This window comes from Oryzias latipes, chromosome 7 (assembly GCF_053564925.1).
Source record: "Oryzias latipes strain Hd-rR chromosome 7, Olatipes_Hd-rR_3.1".
Classification (NCBI taxonomy): Eukaryota; Metazoa; Chordata; class Actinopteri; order Beloniformes; family Adrianichthyidae; genus Oryzias; species Oryzias latipes.
Window position 1 is genome coordinate 7,290,596 of NC_136243.1, and position 6,997 is coordinate 7,297,592.

The 6,997-nt window shown below is 39.0% G+C and overlaps 1 long non-coding RNA gene across 2 annotated transcripts; it reads right to left on the reverse strand.

Annotated features, from left to right (window-relative positions):
* Positions 1-437: 437 nt before the first annotated feature.
* Positions 438-2,211, reverse strand: LOC111947627 (uncharacterized). Of its 2 annotated transcripts, XR_013657350.1 has the most exons (4): positions 1,871-2,211; positions 1,735-1,789; positions 665-1,231; positions 438-585 (listed from the first exon to the last, which is right to left on the reverse strand). It is a non-coding gene; the product is annotated as an uncharacterized LOC111947627 (long non-coding RNA). The 2 variants fall into 2 exon arrangements; XR_002873486.2 differs by having other exon boundaries at positions 1,735-2,208.
* Between the last annotated feature and the right edge of the window lie 4,786 nt (positions 2,212-6,997).

Sequence of the window (6,997 nt, forward strand, 5' to 3'; positions counted from 1 at the left end):
GAACAGAACAAGTTTAATAAAAAAAAAAATAAAAGAATAAAAAAATTAATAAAAATAAAAACTAAAGGTGACAGTGCCTTTGCAGCAGTGGCTCCATCCCTCTGGAACTCCCTTCCTCTCAGCCTCAGATCTGCAGACTCTGTGTTTTCATGTAAAGTTCTCATTCTAATGTGGGTTCAATTGTTAGAAAATGTGAACATTTGATTAAACTGCACTGAGTTTGTCTCAATTCAGCAAAGGAAGAGCTTCATCTTCAGTGGGACATCCTTTTGACGCAGTGCCCATGGAAAATGATGGATTATTTACTGCAAATGTTGGAATCCCATAAAGACGGTCTGTGGCATTGATTAACCAGAACGATTTTTAGAGAACAGACACAAAGGCCCAGTCTAGAAAAACACCTGATATGTCTAAAAATGTAGAACATCTGGATTGTTTTTCCTACAAAAAAAGGTTCCTAATTGAAAAATGCAGATCAGTGTCCAGGATATTCTGACAACACAGCAAAATAAGAAACAAGGTTTTTTTTTTCTCCATTTTTATTTTACAAATTTGCCGTGGCTCCAGAGTTGACCTTAGATGTTCCTGTAAAACAAGACAAACATGAAGTTAACAGAAAATAGGCATAAACATCTACTAGAACGTGAACCTTCAGGCTTCTTACTTTGCAACAATGGTGTCATTCTTAGCCAGCCTCAGGATGGAGTCGTCAGACTCTCCCTGCAGGATCACAGCAGCAGCAGCAGGTTATCAAACCATCACGGCCAAAATGAGTTGCCTTTTTTTGCAATACATACTCGTTATTAAAAAGTATAAGATAGCACAAGGGTTAATTCTGGCTCCAACCAAATACAGTCAATTGAGTTGCCATTTTTTTTGCAATACAGCGTGAACTCATCAGTTTTCTGTGCAGTTTTTTTCTGATGCCATCAATCTGCCAGTTTCAAAATACTAAAACTGTGTGGTGTAAAAAGAAATTCAAAGGAAAGAAAAGTGAGAGTCAGAAAAATCAGACAGAGCTGTAACTGAGTAAACATGTTTATCTTGTCTGTGTTTTATAATCATGTTGACCTTCAGTAAGGGATTCCATGCAAAGCAGTAGTCTGTGGTCAAAGCAGAGCTGCAGTAAACAGGAGTCAGGGAACAGCAGGAATATGACGGAGTGGCTGCAGGGTTTCCCCTGTGTGGGCGTTACTGTGGGTTTCCCTCACCTGAGTTCAGAGGAATCTCTCTGTGATGGAAAACCAAATGAGACGAAACATTGATGATGCCTGTTTGAAACACTGCTATTCTGCTTCTTTCTCACCTGAAACTGAATCATTTGCATTTTTATAAACAAACATTTCATAGAAACTCAATCAACTGCAATTTGAAGAAATCTGTAATTAAAAATTTATTGTTTACATTCTTTCCTGAGATTTTTTGCTCTGTTCCAATATATTCAGTAGAATGAAATCAGTAACACTTTTTTACAGTTCAGTTCAATTATAGTCTATAAAGGTCTTTCTTGTGCAGTTTTAGATGTTGTGCAGGATTCTCCTCGGTGTTTATTTGATGTTTCTTTCCATTTTTAATGATAATAAGTGGAGAAAAGTGATGAGCAGAGAGTTCATCCTGTCAAAGCTGAAATGTGACACACATCACACATGCATCCTGTCAACAAAAATGCAGCCAAAAATGGGACAGAGTAACTGTTTAACATGCAAAGTAAGCTGAGTTGCAGTCAACAAATACCTGTTACGCCTCTACCACTTTCCAGCTATGCAAAATCTCCCAAATGATCCCAACTCTGCAGAGATAAAAGAGCACAGGTGAGTCTGGAGTCAGTCAGACAGGATCTGTGGCAAAGGACGGATTCACCAAAGATTACAGAGGAAACACTGCTCTACTCCAACCAGCTCTCAGGACATTTGTTGCTCCTCCAGAACCCAGCATGCACTGCACGGACCTATTGGTGAGTACACAGTGACTGCTATGGTTTAGGATCAATGTTAACACTCAACACATGACAGCGTAGCAGTTTTGAGGTTGGACTGCATGTCTCATGAAGGCAAACAAACATGGTTTTTTTTTGTTTCTTTCTTCTTTAGCTCTTCCTGGGACTGATGGGGGCTGCACACAGTTCCCCCATCCACCCCTGCCCTGATCATTGCACTCACACCCAAAAATGTCATTATATGCATTTTAAACCAGTGTCGGACCTGGGCAATACCTCTGTTGCACCATGGACTTTTGATAAAAGGTAAGAACAACAAGCAAATGTCAACGACTCCAGGAACTCAAAGCATTAGAGTCAAATCATGAATCTGGAAGAATGTTGTAGTAGAAATGTCTAAACTCATAAAAACATTTTCTAAATCCTCTTTTCTTTTTTCATTTCAGTGAAGCTGTGGACGACAGAAGACCAAGAGTTATCCCACAGGCTGTGTGTGGCAAATGCACCCTGGAGAACATGATCTCCAAGCCAATTTACATTCAGATTTCTGTCATTCAAAATTCAACTATAGGATGCTGCAGATGTGTCATGGATGTGGCTGTTGGCTGCACATGTGTGAGGCAGCAGCAGCAGCACTAACTTCACTTTGAGTGAAGGACTTTTTCTTTTACAGTAAATGTGCTGTAACCATTATTTACCATGTCAATGACATAAGTTAACTCTGTAACATGTTTTACATGACATTTCATTTCAACATTTGGAAAGTTGGGTTGAAGAAAATCCTGCACTGGAAGATGTTCAGACTGAGAACATCACACTTTTATTGACGTTACGTCTTTTCTCTAAGAATATTTCTGACAGAACTGTTTTCCTGCAGTTAAACTTATGACTGTCTTTGAAAGAGTTCATGACTAGAATTATTACTGCAGCTGGGTTTTTTATTCCAATAATGTTAAAAGTTTAATTCAATGCCGGCCATGGAGATTTGAATGTGAAGAATCTTTATTAACACAAATATAATCAACTACAGAGACACAGTTGTTGTAAAGTATGTTGTATTTGACTGAATTTAATGTCTAAATAAAAAGAAAAAAGTGACACATTTCTGTTCTGTCTGATGCAGAAAGACCTTTATAGACTATAATTGAACTGAACTGTAAAAAAGTGTTACTGATTTCATACTGAATATATTGGAACAGATCAAAAAATCTCAGGAAAGAATGTAAACAATAAATTTTTAATTACAGATTTCTTCAAATTGCAGTTGATTGAGTTTCTATGAAATGTTTGTTTATAAAAATGCAAATGATTCAGTTTCAGGTGAGAAAGAAGCAGAATAGCAGTGTTTCAAACAGGCATCATCAATGTTTCGTCTCATTTGGTTTTCCATCACAGAGAGATTCCTCTGAACTCAGGTGAGGGAAACCCACAGTAACGCCCACACAGAGGAAACCCTGCAGCCACTCCGTCATATTCCTGCTGTTCCCTGACTCCTGTTTACTGCAGCTCTGCTTTGACCACAGACTACTGCTTTGCATGGAATCCCTTACTGAAGGTCAACATGATTATAAAACACAGACAAGATAAACATGTTTACTCAGTTATAGCTCTGTCTGATTTTTCTGACTCTCACTTTTCTTTCCTTTGAATTTCTTTTTACACCACACAGTTTTAGTATTTTGAAACTGGCAGATTGATGGCATCAGAAAAAACTGCACAGAAAACTGATGAGTTCACGCTGTATTGCAAAAAAATGGCAACTCAATTGACTGTATTTGGTTGGAGCCAGAATTAACCCTTGTGCTATCTTATACTTTTTAATAACAAGTATTAAAAACATATTATAAAATCAGCTCCCGGTAACAATTCTGCCATTTATCCCTTGTGCTATCTTAGATGACCCCACCCTTACATTGACGTGTTCTCCCTACCATGACAAAGGTGGATAAAGGTGGAAAGATTTCATGTAATCCATGGAAACCAGTGAAGATCACAAATCATTGAAGAAAAAAGGTTCAGAGCACTGTCTAGTGCAGGGGTCGGCAACCCATGGCTCTGGAGCCACATGTGGCTCTTTCATCCTTCTGTTGTGGCTCCCTGTGACTCTGGGAAACAACCAGTATTTTAAAAAATTAAATTTTACTTTAGTTTGTTCATTTTTCATGGCATTTAAAAGGCTGCTGGCTCCGAACGAAGCGCATGCCACGTAAAAAACAGCTTCCTTAATGAGCTTGTATTTATTGGATGAGAACTGCAGAGCTGATAGCAGGGAGAGGCACGCGGGGCGGCTTCAATAAACACTCCGGTTGTCCGGAGTGATCTTCTGTCGGGAACTTGACGCGCCGCGGGGCAGAAAACAACTTTCTGATGACAGAGAGTTTGCGCTCAGTGAATTTAAACACGCATGTGCAGTGATGTATGTTTCAGAGGATATCCGATTGGCCAATCTACATGTCAATCAAGTCCCGTACTTCTCAGTGAGGATTTTGATTGGCTGGTGGATTTTTAAGAAGTAATTTTTCTTTTCTTTTCTGGACCGCGATCTACACTCATGTCCTTGAAGATCGACCGGTCGATCGCGATCGACGTAATGAGCACCCTTGATATAATATCTACATGCATAATAGATATAATGATGTCAAAACGGGTTGTGGCTCCGGGTGCTTTCTTTTTCATTAGGGGTGGTCCTAAATGGCTCTTTGAGTAAAAATGGTTGCCGATCCCTGGTTTAGTGGGTCTAGATGAGAGAAGTGCCTAGGATAGCACAAGGTGTTCTGACAATCATCGTCTGGTTCTAAAGCTCACCTAATACCAAAACCAGCAGCATGTTGTCTGATCTGAGACTATGGCAAGCAAAAAGGATCATAAATTGCCAATAAAAGTTGCATAAAGAAAACAGTTAACGCTTTTTATGTGCGTTTTTAAAGTAGCACGTAATTTATGCTGTCCTGTGTTGTCCCAAGACTGGCGTAAAAGGGGCGTGGTTGCAGTTTCTTTTTTTTAAAACATAGTAATGTATTTGAGATTTGAATCCAAGTGATTCCATGGAAAAATATTGCAAGCCCAGCATTATTCCACTGTACCACCAGTGAGTGATGGAAATCTTATTTTGTTTGTCTCCTAACAAGGACAACCTGCCACATGTGTACATCAGATTATCACAAAGGATTTGTTTATCCATGGATTTTTCCACTAAGCTCACCAAAGTCCAAGTCCAGCAGCATGTTTGTCTGATTTGAGACTATGGCAAGCAAAAAGGATCATAAATCACCAGGAAAAGCTGCATAAATAACAGTTTTAGCAGTCAAAACGCCTCTTTTTACATGTGTTTTAATAATACCACATAATTTATGCCATCAGGTGTGTGGCATCCAGGAAGTGTGTGCTGGGGTTGCTGGATGTAGTGGTTGGAACTCTGGAGTTGGTTACCGCTGGTGACCAGAGGGGAGACAGAGCTCTGACTTCTGACAATCTGTATGTTCACTTTGATTTTAATCTCTTAAGTGTGGGACTTTAAATCTCATAAATGCACGAGAAAGAAATAGTAAATGTACAACTTAAAATCTCCATTTATTAGTTTTTTAAGTGGCCCGAGTACTCTGTGGTACAGATCTTTTCCTCAGTTTCAACTTTTTTTTTCCTGTTTTAAATCAGAATCTTCATACATGGCTTATTGGCATAAGTACCAAGAGCATGTACCTTACTGTTAACATGTTTGAATGAAATTTAATGAAAATAACAATTAGTTGTTAGTAGGCTGCTTGAAGTTAATCATTGTAATTGTGGACTTGGATAAGCCCATTCTTCTCTAAGAGTTCTGGTACATCGCCTCTCCATCCTGGGAGTGAATCCCTACTTCATGTGGACATCTCTGTGGCTTCCTTCTTCTTTTTCCCCCCGGAGTTTTTCCTCTCCGAAAAGGAGGGTAAGCCAGGGGAGGGATGCCCCGTTTAATTTTTCTGTTTACTTATGATTTAGCAATCAACTATTGCATTTTATAACTGATTTAATGTTTTTTTTCCAATTAGTGAAGCCTGTTGAGACAATTGTGTTGTAATATAAATAAAATTGAACAGATTTTTTACTTTTGGTCCCTTTCTGGCGCATGGGGGTGGGGCTTGATAAAGGACCAATCAGAATGATGAGGTCGGGAGCTTCAGGCTTGGTGCATTCACTGACACTGGACATTTAGTATGGAAGCGATTGTGTAGCATAAATAAAAAGAAAAGTCAAAACCATAAATGGTTTTTCATTTTCAAAATGAAACTGCATTTTTTGACTCAAAATTAAAATGAAAAAGCAATCTACCAAAAACGTTTTTTCCTTTAATTAAAATGATAAAGAAAATGGTATTTGACATTTCATTTTCAAAAAGTTCTCTGGTAAATGTGTAGCATAATTCATTTAGAAATGTCTAATTTGACTATTAAAATGGATTAACGGAAATGCTTTTTCATTTTTAAAAGGTAACTGCATCAAATGACTCAAAATTAAAATGAAAAAGCAATATTTCAAAATGCTTTTTCATTTTATACTTAAAACCGCTCATTCTGTGTCATAATTAAAAGGAAAATGCAAAGAGGGGATTGCATTTGCATTTTCAAATCCACCCTGGGAAACTTGTAGCAATATTCATTTAGGAAAAGCATTAGCAGAGGGGAGTTGGGGCGATGACGTCACTGCTTTCTCCGTGTGTCCGGCCGCTGACAGACACACACAGACATCCAGGAGGAGACTGTGTTAGCGGCAGAGAAGACGGCTTTGAGTTGGTTGTGAACTTCTGATGAGTTTCCACAGCTTCTCAGGACTACATAACAGCATGTCCGCCTTCTGCGGTTCTCCTCCTGACGCACCGCGGACAAGCTTTTTTCTGCGGACCGCCAGCTGCCTTCGCACAGCGGAGCGCGAAGCTCCCGACGATCGCTGAAGGCGGAAATGCTGCTGCGATCTGAGAAACCATCATATGAATTTGTGTTTCCAGTGATGTCCAGAACAAAAATAAAGACTGATGTAATTCCCACATATTTACACATTTATTTGGAGCTTCGCGCTGAATTTGCT